The sequence below is a fragment of the Procambarus clarkii genome, chromosome 7, assembly GCF_040958095.1.
Source record: "Procambarus clarkii isolate CNS0578487 chromosome 7, FALCON_Pclarkii_2.0, whole genome shotgun sequence".
NCBI classification, from domain to species: domain Eukaryota; kingdom Metazoa; phylum Arthropoda; class Malacostraca; order Decapoda; family Cambaridae; genus Procambarus; species Procambarus clarkii.
Genome location: NC_091156.1, coordinates 54,708,332 through 54,723,429, shown reverse-complemented (window position 1 = coordinate 54,723,429; position 15,098 = coordinate 54,708,332).

Sequence of the window (15,098 nt, the reverse complement as noted above, 5' to 3'; positions counted from 1 at the left end):
AAACAACACAGAAATCATCGATAGATACAGCGATAGCAGGCGGCTTGACGTTTGCGAGGCACTACACATCAAGAAGTCAACACCAGCAATCAACAGCCAATTATTGCACAACTATATTCTACCCACCTCAAGACTCCGCTCCAATATAGAAGCATCAAGAAATATGGACCAATAGGGTTTCTACAAACACTTCTACTCAATATCCATTGTTTCGTGTTCTGTCTTGTGTTGATGAAATTAATACCCTATTAATACTCTTGTTCTGTCTTGTGTTGATGAAATTAATACCCTATTAATACCACATTTTGTTCTGTCTTGTGTTAATGCCACATCACCCCTTCCACCTCACTCAAATGTAGATATAAAATCGGAGATACGTAAGTTCTATTCAGTTGTGTATTTGTGAACTAAAGTCTTTGAAAATGTAATAAATTTTACGAAACGCGCCCGTGTCACGTCAGACTAGAAATAAAAATGAATTTTGGAGAATTGATTTTTGATTTACCTCCAACAGTGAAGCGTAATGTACGAAAGATTGAGAAAATTTGTGTTAGAATTATTAATCTTACTTTTTCGGTCATATTTAATAATATATATATATATATATATATATATATATATATATATATATATATATATATATATATATATATATATATATATATATATATATATTTATATATAATATATATATATATATATATATATATATATATATATATATATATATATATATATATATATATATATATATATATATATATATATATATAGATATATATATGTCGTACCTAGTAGCCAGAACGCACTTTTCGGTCTACTATGCAAGGCCCGATTTGCCTAATAGGCCAAGTTTTCCTGAATTAATATATTTTCTCTAAATTTTTTCTTATGAAATGATAAAGCTACCCATTTCATTATGTATGAGGTCAATTTTTTTTTTATTGGAGTTCAAATTAACGTAGATATATGACCGAACCTACCCAACCCTACCTAACCTAACCTAACGTATCTTCATAGGTTAGGTTCGGTTAGGCAGCCGAAAAAGTTAGGTTAGGTTAGGTTAGGTAGGTTAGCTAGTCGAAAAACAAGTAATTCATGAAAACTTGGCTTATTAGGCAAATCGGGCCTTGCATAGTAGGCTGAGAAGTGCGTTCTGGCTACTAGGTACGACATATATATATATATATATATATATATATATATATATATATATATATATATATATATATATATATATATATATATATATATATATATATATATATATGCGAACAAGCCTGAATGGTCCCCAGGACAATATGCAACTGAAAACTCACACCCCAGAAGTGACTCGAACCCATACTCCCAGAAGCAACGCAACTGGTATGTACAAGACGCCTTAATCCACTTGACCATCACGACCGGACATAATGAGGTGATAGCCGAGGCTATTTGAACCACCCCACCGCCGGCACTCGGATAGTTATCTTGGGCATAGCATTTTACCAAATCACCTCATTCTTTGGGGCACACGTGAGGAACACAAATGCGAACAAGCCTGAATGGTCCCCAGGACAATATGCAACTGAAAACTCACACCCCAGAAGTGACTCGAACCCATACTTCCAGAAGCAACGCAACTGGTATGTACAAGACGCCTTAATCCACTTGACCATCACGACCGGACATAATGAGGTGATAGCCGAGGCTATTTGAACCACCCCACCGCCGGCACTCGGATAGTTATCTTGGGCATAGCATTTTACCAAATCACCTCATTCTTTGGGGCACACGTGAGGAACACAAATGCGAACAAAAGTTTTCTTTTGATTGATTCAAAAGATTGCTGAGTTTTCAGTTGCATATTGTCCTGGGGACCATTCAGGCTTGTTCGCATTTGTGTTCCTCACGTGTGCCCCAAAGAATGAGGTGAGTTGGTAAAATGCTATGCCCAAGATAACTATCCGAGTGCCGGCGGTGGGGTGGTTCAAATAGCCTCGGCTATCACCTCATTATGTCCGGTCGTGATGGTCAAGTGGATTAAGGCGTCTTGTACATACCAGTTGCGTTGCTTCTGGGAGTATGGGTTCGAGTCACTTCTGGGGTGTGAGTTTTCAGTTGCATATTGTCCTGGGGACCATTCAGGCTTGTTCGCATTTGTGTTCCTCACGTGTGCCCCAAAGAATGAGGTGATTTGGTAAAATGCTATGCCCAAGATAACTATCCGAGTGCCGGCGGTGGGGTGGTTCAAATAGCCTCGGCTATCACCTCATTATGTCCGGTCGTGATGGTCAAGTGGATTAAGGCGTCTTGTACATACCAGTTGCGTTGCTTCTGGGAGTATGGGTTCGAGTCACTTCTGGGGTGTGAGTTTTCAGTTATATATATATATATATATATATATATATATATATATATATATATATATATATATATCTATATATATATATATTTTTATATATATATATATATATATATATATATATATATATATATATATATATATATATATAATGATTTTGAATAATATGATAAACTTTAACTGTCCATCAATGCATGTATGGATTAAGCCTCACTAATCGCCTACTTAAAACTAATGGGTTTTCCACATTATCGATGACTTCTCACATATTTATCAGTGTATTAGAATGATTGAGATTGCTGCTGCTGGAACCCACAGATCCCAGACATCTTCAAACACAATAATTACAAGGGCCCCTCTTCACCCTCAGGTCAAACTATTTTCTGAGTTAAACTTCTTCAGACATTGCTTATCCAGGCCTGAGTGTAGAGTTATCCCCTCATTGATAAACCTGCAGTTACCCGTTACTCTTTTTCATACACTAGCTTCACTTACTATGAATGACAATTGCTGGTTATCACCTCTGATGGTTCCCTCCGTCGTCATACGTGGCTTCTCACCAAAGATTATATTAAGGCAAATACTAGCCACCTTACCGTCATATGTTGCTTTCACTCTAACGTAATAAATGAAGAATGAACATAGCTTATTAAGGCTGAACATGATGAAGAACATATAACATGCTAAGACTGAACATTATTAAGAACATAATTACATGTTAAGGCTGAATATGATAGAAGAACATATAACTTGCTAAGGCTGAACATGATACAAGAGAACATAACATATTAAGGCTGAACATTATAATAAGCCGCAAAAAAATCTAATTAATGCTTTCTTCTCTTAAATCACGTGTCGTCACTCTGTTTTTTTTTTTTTTTTTTTTTTTGAGATATATACAAGAGTTGATACATTCTTGTACAGCCACTAGTACGCGTAGCGTTTCGGGCAAGTCCTTAATCCTATGGTCCCTGGAATACGATCCCCTGCCGCGAAGATTCGTTTTTTCATCCAAGTACACATTTTACTGTTGCGTTAAACAGAGGCTACAGTTAAGGATTTGCGCCCAGTAAATCCTCCCCGGCCAGGATTCGAACCCATGACATAGCGCTCGCGGAACGCCAGGCGAGTGTCTTACCACTACACCATGGAGACTGAATTAGACTGGGCTTAGGAGCGACTAACCCATGTCCAACTGATGTTCACATGGAACCCTTCCCCACTTCGGTCTTCAAGGAAGTCTCTCTCGAGTATTTGCTACTACCACCAAGATCTGCACCAGTGGCGGCTCCAGGCCGGCTCACGCCGGATCCCTTCAGCGCTCACCACTGTGATCCTCCTACTCGCCGGGGCTTCGAGACCTGCGCTCTTCGTCGCTGGCCGCTAGTGCCCCGGCGGTCGAGTATCGGGAGAATGCTTGAGCGCCATACCATTTTAAGGGCTAGTTGCTTCGGCAGGTGAGTTGTTACACACTCCTTAGCGGATTCCGACTTCCATGGCCACCGTTCATACTAGATAAGTTTATATTCTGAAAATACATAGGTAAATATTGTTTTGGAAATAGGAGTTAATGATGTGATTACCAGATAACATGAACGTTGGAATGCAGGATTGTTGCGAGCGAAGGTTAGACGTACATATGAATAAGTTTTATTCAATATGAATATGCATGGGCAATAGTTCTTCTGGAGTTTTAATTATCTATATGAATCAAAGTACAACAATAATGTCACCTTGATGCTATAGTTGCAGGTTAGTACAGTGACTGGTGTTGTGTAGAAAATATGCACGTCATATATAAATGAGATTAATGAAACCCTCCTGCTTTTGTATCAATATATAATGGTCAGCTAACAATTGTGAGGTTCAAGAACTATCTTATGATGTTATAAGTATGTAGTCAACACATGTTTGCTTCAGTCTCAAGACGTTTTGTTCAAATAACAACTGGTGTGATGCATAATATCTTTATTAGTAATATTGTTTAACTAACATTGTCAACTCTTTGTTTTCCTTGTCTAGAGCTTGTGTGACCATATAGCAACTTGGTTGATAGAGGATATCCTCAGTGATCATCTTGTTTATCTGACAATGACAACAAAAAATGCTCTCCTGTCAGGTCAGTATGGTCAGATGTCAACTGGTGTGAAGCAGGATATCATAAACTCCAATAATATTAATTAGCGAAGATAATTAATTTCTTTTGTCTTTTCCTGCTTCTCTTTTCTCCATCAAGTATCGTCAAATAGTAACTTTTAGATTCAAATTATAGTTACTTTGGTTAAATGATAGCAACAATGTTTTTCTTTCCTCAGGCTAGTATTACCGACATTTTATTGCGGAGCCTTAATAGTGTAGGACACTTATTAAAGGTCATTTTACAAGGCTGGAGCTATCAGTTCACCTTAGTCTGTTCATCTCTTGTGGGGTTCTGAATATCCTAATTTAGGGAGACCCCCTGCTGGATATTTGAAATGATTAAACAAATAATGTCACAGAGAGATGGATTACTGGCAGGCATTTTGAGTCAACTAAAGTCAGAAAAAAACAATTTGAGCTGTGCATTTGGGGTCATTTTGAGGCAGGATAGGCACAGAATGTGTTGATGTTAAATACTGAGGGTGTGCTAATATATTTAATGTCATGGTATTATTAGTTTATATTAGTTCTATGACAAATTGTCTAACTACCTTATATTTGTGAAATACATATTATCTTTACACTATATCGTCTTTCAAATTTTCAAATAACTGTCAATCAATTTATGCCTAAATATAATATAAAATTAAGATTGCTATACATCTGTTTAGTCTTGCCAGCATTGAAAATATTTGTATAAGTTGTTACCAGTTAAGTTCCTGGTCCTGGTAATGATAATATCTACTTGCTGTTCTGTTACTGTTTTTTATATATTACTAATGACTGTACTTTTTCAAATAAAGTTTTTAATTGATTTACATACCACCACTTGCTCTCTCTTGTTACAAGCAATAATTTATCAAATAATAACCGTTGGTATGTTGGATATTTTTAATGTGATCTATTCTGATCATTTTTTAACACGGTTATCGTCTATTATTCTTAAAATGGAAAATCAATTTGCATAATATTTAGAGTTGGTATTTCACTTAAATAGTATAAAAGTTGTTAATCAAGGATGGTTTATTTCAACAATTTACAGAAACCTCTGGAATCGTGATGGTTTATGCATAATAACAATTGTGGTGTCTGTTGACAGGCAGGACAGCCCTTCTCAGGGCAGCCGAAGGTGGTCACGACAACACTGTGAAGATCCTCCTCGACGCTGGAGCAGATGTCAACGCTGCAGGTTATAAAGGTAAGAATCACATTTATGCATCCCAACATTATATAGCACTCAAGTCACACAACACCCCACACTTATGTTGTAACAAAATAGAATATTATTGTTATATAGTACAATACATTGCACTAAGGATGTCTAAGTTCCCCAGCCTGCCTAAGAAACAATTACATGTTCAACATTTATTGTAACATTATTTAAAAGAAATATGCTCTCAAAATAATAATCATTCAGTAGCGCAACACATTACATATATTTTGCTACATAATTCACTATGTATATAAGGACGAAAATTAATTGTTCAGGTATCACACATTACGGAACACGTTGAATGACACACAACATAATACATTTATGGTATCACTCAATTCTCCACATTTATGACACATCACACTATGTCACATATTGAACATATCACACAATGTCACGTATTGAACACATCACATATTGAACACATCACACTACGTCACGTATTGAACATATCTCACTACGTCACATATTGAACACATCACACTATGTTACATATTGAACACATCACACTATGTCACATATTGAACACATCACACTACGTCACATTGAACACATCACATATTGAACATATCACACTACGTCACATATTGAACACATCACACAACGTCACATATTGAACACATCACACTACGTCACGTATTGAACATATCACACTATGTCACATATTGAACACATAATATACAACTTAAGGTGTTACACAATTCATATTGTGTCCCAAAACACACTTTACATTTGTCATCATACAATGCAATACACTTTATCTGTGACATATTTCACAATACTTATGGTGACAAACTACCATTATGGACACTAAATATGGTGTCTCTCAATACACCATGCATATAAGGGCGCAAAACAAAGAAAAACAAAAAGGTTCAAAGTTTAAGTCACATTGTTTTGCTATTTATTTTATTGTGACTTCTGTTTCTTTTAGATATGATGATGAATAAGGTCGTATTCGAAACGTCATGGCTTTGACTCAAAAGTAAAGAAGAGTTTTTACAAGATGTTTGTTTTATCTCTGGTTTTCCTTTATATTTTGAGAATTAGATTCCCGAAGGGAACTTCTATCGTAAATATATTATAATTTGTTTATATATTCAATTTTCTTAAATGAAAAGCAAGTTCCTTTAAGGAATACGCAGGCTCAATGGATGAACTTAACTTGTTCTTCTCTGGATGGGAATTAACTTGGATTTAAGGTTATTTACCTTTGACAAAATGTTGCCTCTACAAATCTTCTTCTTGAGCACATATGGATCTTCATGCCAACTGTATTTGTAGAAAATCTATTTTCCTTACTTTGTTAAGAAAAGACAATTTCTTTCGTTTGTCAGCACCTCAGAAAAATATTACATTTGGACATTGCATATGTCCATAGATTACAAGATAATGTATCAAATCAATTCCCTCTATAGTGACAGGAAAGTTACCAAGTCTTCCACTCACGAGTGCCCATAAATATCAACCCATAATCTCAGTACACTAATTCAGTATTGTTAAAGATGTGCAGGGATGGACTGCTGATTAATTGCAGTTTTTGAGACTGTAAGATCGATTTACTCTTTAGTCAATACTCAGTTTCAGTTCTGGTACTTTCTATTCCAATTCAATTAACAATTATGAACACAAACATGGGTAAGTGGTCTTTGATGACTTACTATAGCAAAAGAGATGGTGGAGTGGCATAGACGTCAACTTCGAGTGTAGTGGCGAGGACAGGGTGAGTGACTGTGAGGTGGGTGAGTCTTTAGCTGCGCTGCGATTCTCTGGTCTGGATCCGACATGACAATGTTATCTGCTAAAATATGACTGGTTCTACCCACCCCGTCATTCTCTGAAATGTATAAGGAGGACAAAGTAGTCTTCCTGCAAAAGGTCCGCCATGCTCTGCCTTGCTCTGTACTCTTGTATGTAATTTTATGCAAGAAATATAACTGAAAATTCTATAATGTTGGTGATTTCTTGAATTTCACTGAATGTTAGGTTTATAGATTTTATTTGATTTCCTAAGAATGATTAAAATTAAATGATGTATTACTAAATAAAAAGAACGATAGCAACATTTTAGCTGTTTAGAGTGATAGTAATCATATCCAGTTGCCACTAAGTAAACTGTAGTCGTCTTCGTGCTATAGTGGACTGTATTGTTTGTCTCAGTGTTCTCTAGGTGGCTCACATTTAGGGAGACGCAGCAGGAATATTGCTGCCTTCATTTTACCTGCTGGATGAAATAAATTTCAGTACTTTATGGTAAAATAAAATATATGTATAACCCAGCATGCACTGATAATTAATATAAAATATTAGTTTTAGCTTTTGTTTTTAATTCTGGTATTTTGTACACATGAATGATATTATCAACAATGACAAGACTTAATAATTTATCGTTGTGAATTTATCTATTGCATAATGTATATTTGTATTTATCTATAAACCATTGCACTATATTTCAAATATTTATTTGCTAAACATTGGTTAACCTAGTTAGTTATAGTTAATTGTGTGGCAAGTAATTGACTTACTGAGGTTGGCTTAAAAGCCTGTGTTATGTCCGAGTTGCTGAAATAGAACAATTAGTGAAACATCTTAACAATAATCCCTGACAAAAATAATTATCACGAACTGTTCCCATAACATATATTATAATGTATATTATAATACACAATATATGAATCCGGGTGCTCAAAGTCTTTCTTCATCTAGTAGATCATTGTTAAGGTTTATGTAGCTCTCGCAGTGAGCTTAGTACTGCATTTTTATGAAGGTAACTAATGAGGTGGTGTTGATTTTGCATAAATGGTGTCTGGCTCCTTTGCTGGAGTGCCTTCAGTGTGGCCTCACACTCAACTTAACTACTGTTTTTCTAAGGTTTGGCACGCTTAGTTTACTTTAAACAGTGTATCTCAATGTTTATACTGTTTTAATAGATCATGCAAAGGTCCATGGGTATCCTAAACTGCTGAAATCGCACAGCTTGATGCACGTGGTGTTTCCTACTGGTGACGAGTTGTTTATTGTTTGGTTTGTTTATTATTTAGTTCATTTATAGTTATGTTATTTCACCACAATACCTGTCCACAGAGTAGCTGAACAGTTTGATGTGATATACACTGGTGTATAGTGTGTTCTGGTGTTTTGGTGTGATGGTGTCTGCGAGCTCCATCAACTGTGGCTCCACATCCCACTTTACACTGGTATTTTATATTTCCACATCTATCATTTTTAAACGGTTTATGAAAACTTTAATCAGTTTTATATGACGTTTACACCACTATACTAAGGTCCTCGGGAATAAAAACGGCTGAAACTTAGCGTTAACGACCACGGTGTATATTCGTTTTGGTGGTGGAGAGTTTAGTATCATGGCAGCGTGTTACGGACCCGAATCCAGCGTCCGAGCACGGAGCAGTGACGACCGTGCCATCTGTGGGTCAGCTCCCGAAACCCCCTCCAAACGGACGACGACACCTGGTGAGGACGAAGTGTACCGGCCACAAGGGCCAGTTTCCAGTCCTGTTCAGCTCACAACACCGCCGCTGCTGAGCTCTGGTGAGGTGGTGCTCAGACGACAACGCCATCTATGGAGTGGATATGTTGGGCGTTTGTGTCTGAGCCTGTAAGTGAGGTGCTTTAGTGTGTCCCAGTTATTGATGACGTGTCTGCTTACAGAGTCGACCTGGGACTGCTGTAAGGGAAGTTGAGTCAGTCTACCCAAGGCAGCCGTCCCCATACCAAGTGCTTTGTTGCAGCAGCTGTGAGTCGCCTCCCGGAGGAACACTGTGGTGTTACCCTGCCAGTGAAGTGGCAGTTGAAGGATTGTCGTACCCGGGACCGACTGCTGGAGACGATTGACCACTGGGGTATTGTGGACAGGAGAGTGATCTATGGTATCACACGAGGCTCCTGACTAGGGCGCTACCCTAGTATCGCTCATGGAGTGGTCTGAACAGCGTTGCTGATCCGGAACCTGCCAGCAGTTTGCTGGACTTGTGGTTGACGGCCTCCATGGCGGTGCCCCCAGTTGAACTGTGTTTTGGCTGGCCTGTGTCCGGGGTAGACTCAGCTTGATCGAAGGATTCGTCGAGAGACCACGAGAGCACCGAGAGGATCCAGAGTCTTCAGGAGAAGACGACCGTGTATATACTTCCCCTGTGCAGTGTTAATACCCCTCTCCCTGTGTAACTTTTATATATTATTTATTGGTGAAGGTATTAATTATAATCTTAAGTTTTTGCCTTTCTTTCCCTTCCCCTTTTAGTTTACTTGCGTTACTGATCACATCCCTTGAAAGCCACTACTGGCTTGGGGCCGGATACCCTTCCCTCTAACAACATCAGAGTACGAACCCAGTTGCGACCCGAGAGGGCCGTAACACAGCGTCTAATAGTAGTTGGCATCCGTCAATCCCGTGGGGTTATGGGGTTGTGCCCTGGGGGTCTAGTTGGATGCAACGTCTGCTCTGGCTGAGAAATCCAACCTGAGGATGGCAGTCCCGACCGCTGCGAACACAGACAAACGTCGAAGTGGGTGAGTCTGACAGTGGTCGAGTCCTCCTCTGAAGTCTATTATCCTCCACCTGCCTCTTCAGTTCACCCTCGAATTGCTGAAGTCTTTTCTGCCTTTTGCATCTCCAGGCAGATCTGTCCGCAGCTGTTGCCTCCCAAGTGTTGATGTCGATGTTCATGTGCTTGGGGTCGCGTTTTCAGGCGTCTTTGAAACGCAGCTGGGGTCATCTGGTGGCCCTCTTTCCTGTTGCCATTTCTCCGTACAAGAGGTCCTTCGGTATGCGGCCATCTTCCATGCGTGTGGCATGACCCAGCATTCGCATGTGTCTCTGCTTCAGGAGAGTGAACATTGAAGGGATTCCTGTTTCCTCGAGTACTGTGTTGTTGGTGACGTGGTCTCTCCATATAATGTCAAAGATGCGTCTCAGGTTCCGCATGTGGAAGGTTTTGAACCGTCTCTCCTGGTGAGAGGCCAGGGTCCCGGATTCGGAGCCGTAGAGAAATGTACACACCACACATGCCATGTAGAATCGTCTAAACACCACACCTAGGCGGGCATAGTCACCCCACCCTGTTTTACACATCAATTTATACAATCGTTAACCACCCTTATCTGATTAAACACATATTTTTTGTTTATATGTATTTATTTTGGACTATTACCATGATAGGCTTATAGTTATTGGATTTAATTAAAAATATCCTGATATGGAACCCATTATAGATGCCTTCCTGGGGTGGTGTCTTCAAAATGATGTTCATATCTTGACTAAACATTCTCTATGTCCTGGGTGGGCGGGACTTTGATCCATAAATCGCTAGACTTAAGCTTTGTGCTCTCTCACACACCATATAACTCACACATGCTATACTCTATTTTGATGAAAAATTTCCTCATCTTTATGGGAAGGAAATGATTGTTTGGAGTCCATTATTTAGGACTGAGGCAAGACGAAAATTTACCATGTTTACTCCTCATCGTTTTGAAAGTACAAACGCAAATTTTGTTTGCACTTCTGTGCTGCTGTCCTTTGACGGATGGGCCGTATTGATATTTGTAGATTTCCATGTGCTAATGCTGTGGGTTGCCCAGGATCTGTAGTCTCCCCCTTTGGATTCTAAGTGTACTAGTTTGTCTTGTGTTTTCAAGGACGTAGCTCCTTTAGACTGAACTTTAACAATCCGCAAAATTCCATGACTGTCTGGGTGGATAAATATGGCTTTTCCTAACTGTCCTTGGTCCATCGAAGTCCATCAGAACAGTATCACCAGGTTGTATATTAACTTTGTTATATGGGGAATTTATCCCATAATGGTGCTCGCTTAGAGAGATTAGGTACTCCCATGTTCATACTTCATTCCACTTAAATATTATGTTGGAGAGATGCTTGTTCTCTTGTACTAAGTCAATCACCCACGTATGAGGGATCTCTGACATCATCATCTGGTAAGGAAGGTACTGGAGTCATGGGTAAACGGTACATTTTCTTTTTTTTGAGATATATACAAGAGTTGTTATATTCTTGTACAGCCACTAGTACGCGTAGCGTTTCGGGCAGGTCTCTGGAATACGATCGCCACGAAAAACCGTTTTTACAACCAAGTACCCATTTTACTGTTGAGTTAAACAGAGGCTACAGTTAGGGATTTGTCCTCAGTAAATCCTCCCCGGCCAGGATACGAACCCATTACAAAACGCTTGCGGAACACCAGGTGAGTGTCTTACCATTACACCACGGAGACTGGCAAAACATTAAGTGACCTGGACTACTGGCCACCTGAGATATAAGTCAATGGCTGATTATTTATTCTAGACACGATATCTGTGACTACTGTTTGGAGCTCCATGAGACCTATCTTCTTTCATCAAACCTCCGTGCCATGGAGCTCAAGATAGGATGAATTTCGTTTACACATTTTTTTCCAGTGAAAAATAGGCTTCGGGATAACTTGAGCAGTCACTTCAGGTGTTACTTATAAACTGATCTAGTAGCTGCACAGGTAAATAAACAGATGCACACCTTATCAGATGTCCATCTTCTGTACCTGTATATGGTTTTTATCAGCTTCCTAAGTTGAGAGAAGCTGTACAGTTTATGGCGTTGGCTGCTGGTTTATCAACAGCGGTCATGGATTGTGTAACAATGACCAGTGGCTTTTTGGCCAACAAGCATTAGCTCACTATAGAGGCTCCTGGTGCTCAATTTCAACCTTAAGAAAGTACTTAATCTTCCTCTTGTTAAGTGATTCAGGAAAATTTCCTATAGAGTCTAGATCCTACTGTTTATGTACTGACTCCAGTCCATCATCAATTATGGGACTGATTTCTTGGCTCAGTGATTGTTCTTGGCTCAGTCATGCTACTATGACAGTTTCAGAATATTTCTGCTCAACAGGAGTTGTTGCCCTAAAACGTAACACTGGCCGGGACATTAACTTCCCTCCTGTAGACTCTAACAAGTACATTTCTAATGTTTGTTTCCCCCAAGATAAATGAATTGTTTTAATTAGCACCCGTAAGGATGCCAGTATCCGTTATGTATATGGAATTTATCTGGTGGTCTGCTAAGATAAGCCCCATTTTGTTTATTGAATCTTGCTGTGGCTCCGAGACCAGTCACTTGTAGGACTGTCGGCATTGATTCCACAACAAATACATATAATGGTCTTATACATTTCCCTAGAGGAACTAGAAGTTTTACTACCTTGTGTTCTTGGTGCCCTGTTATAATTTTATGCTCCAAAGTAAGGCTCGTGGTGTAGAACTTTCCCCTAAGTAAGTGAACCTCCTGGCCTCAAATCAATAAGTTCAAAATGTCTAGGGTTGAGTGACAGTCTAAGTAAAATCCAAACGCTTACTGGGTCGAAATTACTACATGACACCTTATATACACAATATTTACATAGCCGCAACAAAGGACATTTAATCACGAAGTTAACAATATACAAGTCACATCAATTAGTTGTCACTAAGCAAATATGATTTATGAACATAGAGTACACTAGATAGCGTGGGACAGGCTGCTAAGTTGTTGACACGGTGGGTGGTAACGTTACTTGCCCAGAGTTGCTGCCTTGATTTACATTGCAATTCTATTTTGGTTGAACCTCACTAGGAATGTCAAAGAGATATTTGTTTCTAAAGTGATGACTGTGAGTTCTATTTCAGCCTTCTGAGAAGAGTTTAAGGTGATGATTGGCATTGCAATTCAGAGTTTTTATGGATATAGAGAACCCTTTGAGAATGTGTTTCTGGATATTTAATTAACATGTTCCAGGATTTCGGTAAGAGGGCAGAGTAGTGTCTGGGACTCGAATTTTGTGATTGTTCTAATTGCTGATTTTTTGTTGAGTAATTAGAGGTAGACGGTAATTAAGCGTGGTGGACCCTCAGGGATAGATACTGTGAGATTATCCCTTTTTTGTGGTAGATAGGTTACAAGAAACCTCAGTCAGAAAGGACAGAACTAGCATCAAACAAATGCTGAGGGCAGATTATACTTTAATGACTGACCAGGGATGCATAGAGCAGCTGCAGGAGTCCAAATCCTTGGCACTCATTACCACTGGGTCATGGAGCTTCTAGGGGCCTCAGAGGGAGGTCGTCAGAGTAGCTCGAATGGTCCTCAAAACAAAATTAGAATTTATATTTGATGTATATGGCCATGAACGCAGTTCGAATGCAAGTAATCCAGACAACATAAAATGGATCATGGTAGTATCACAAATAATGCAAATAATGGCAAAGTCAATACTGGATGCAAGGTCTGAAGGTGTGAACGTAAAGGGACTTGTACTTATCAATTAGTTTATTCATTAAACTTAATGCTAACGGTACATTGCAAGAATAATCCGACGTTACGTTAATGTCGGACGTGGTTCTTGACAAGGCTAAACTAGCTGGAACAACTGCTTCCGGTTCGGACTGCTCGCACTATTGCTGACCCTGTCTACACTTAACAAAAAGGGGGCAACCTCTCCAGACGCAATGGCAGCTTGACGAGACTGCGGCAAGTAGCAATAACATACAATGAAAGACAACGGTTCTCGTCGGTGTCAGATGTGAATCCGGGATCAATGAAGGTGATTATAGTTGCAACAATATACGGCCCCACGTTGGTGCCAGATGCGAGATCCGTGGCCAGCGTGGGGTGATTGATGACTGAATGACAACAACTGACAGACTTGTCACTGAGACAAGTCTTCGTGCAACACTCATTGATTACGTTACTTTTATCAGTAATTATGATTACGTTACTTAGTCACCAAGACATACAATCAAAACAAATGTCAATGAAATCAACAATGGCTACGGGTAATTAGCAATCCCTGAGTAATCGTACCAGGATCTGTCAAAGCTTGACAGCTCATTCAATTCACGAAGAACTTACGTTAAAGCTCGGCATCACTAAGACTGCTTAACTAACATCGATCAGTCAATACGATTACTAATCACCACGTATTAAATTACTTTAAATTAATGAAATGACACTCAAGAATGATTTAACACAAGTATACTGACGTCTCGCGCTACTGAACGCAAGTACACTGACGACACTGAATCAACACATGGTAATAATATTGTACACACCAATACAGGTCACTGAGACCAACAACAATACACTAAACCAAAGTACACCAGGTCACAGAGATCACCTACAAATAGTAAACACAACACACCACATTGACACACTCACGTGTCAATAAATCAATAATAAACACAAAGTAAATTAGTCTTACTTGGACTTACAGCAGGTCCCCTGGAAATAAAGACAGAACGGCACGGACACGGGTTAACACACAGTGATGGTATAACAATAAACCACACTAAACACAGTAAAATACACACATCACAAAGACAACTAAATGTGTAAGATCTGAATGTGTAAGATGA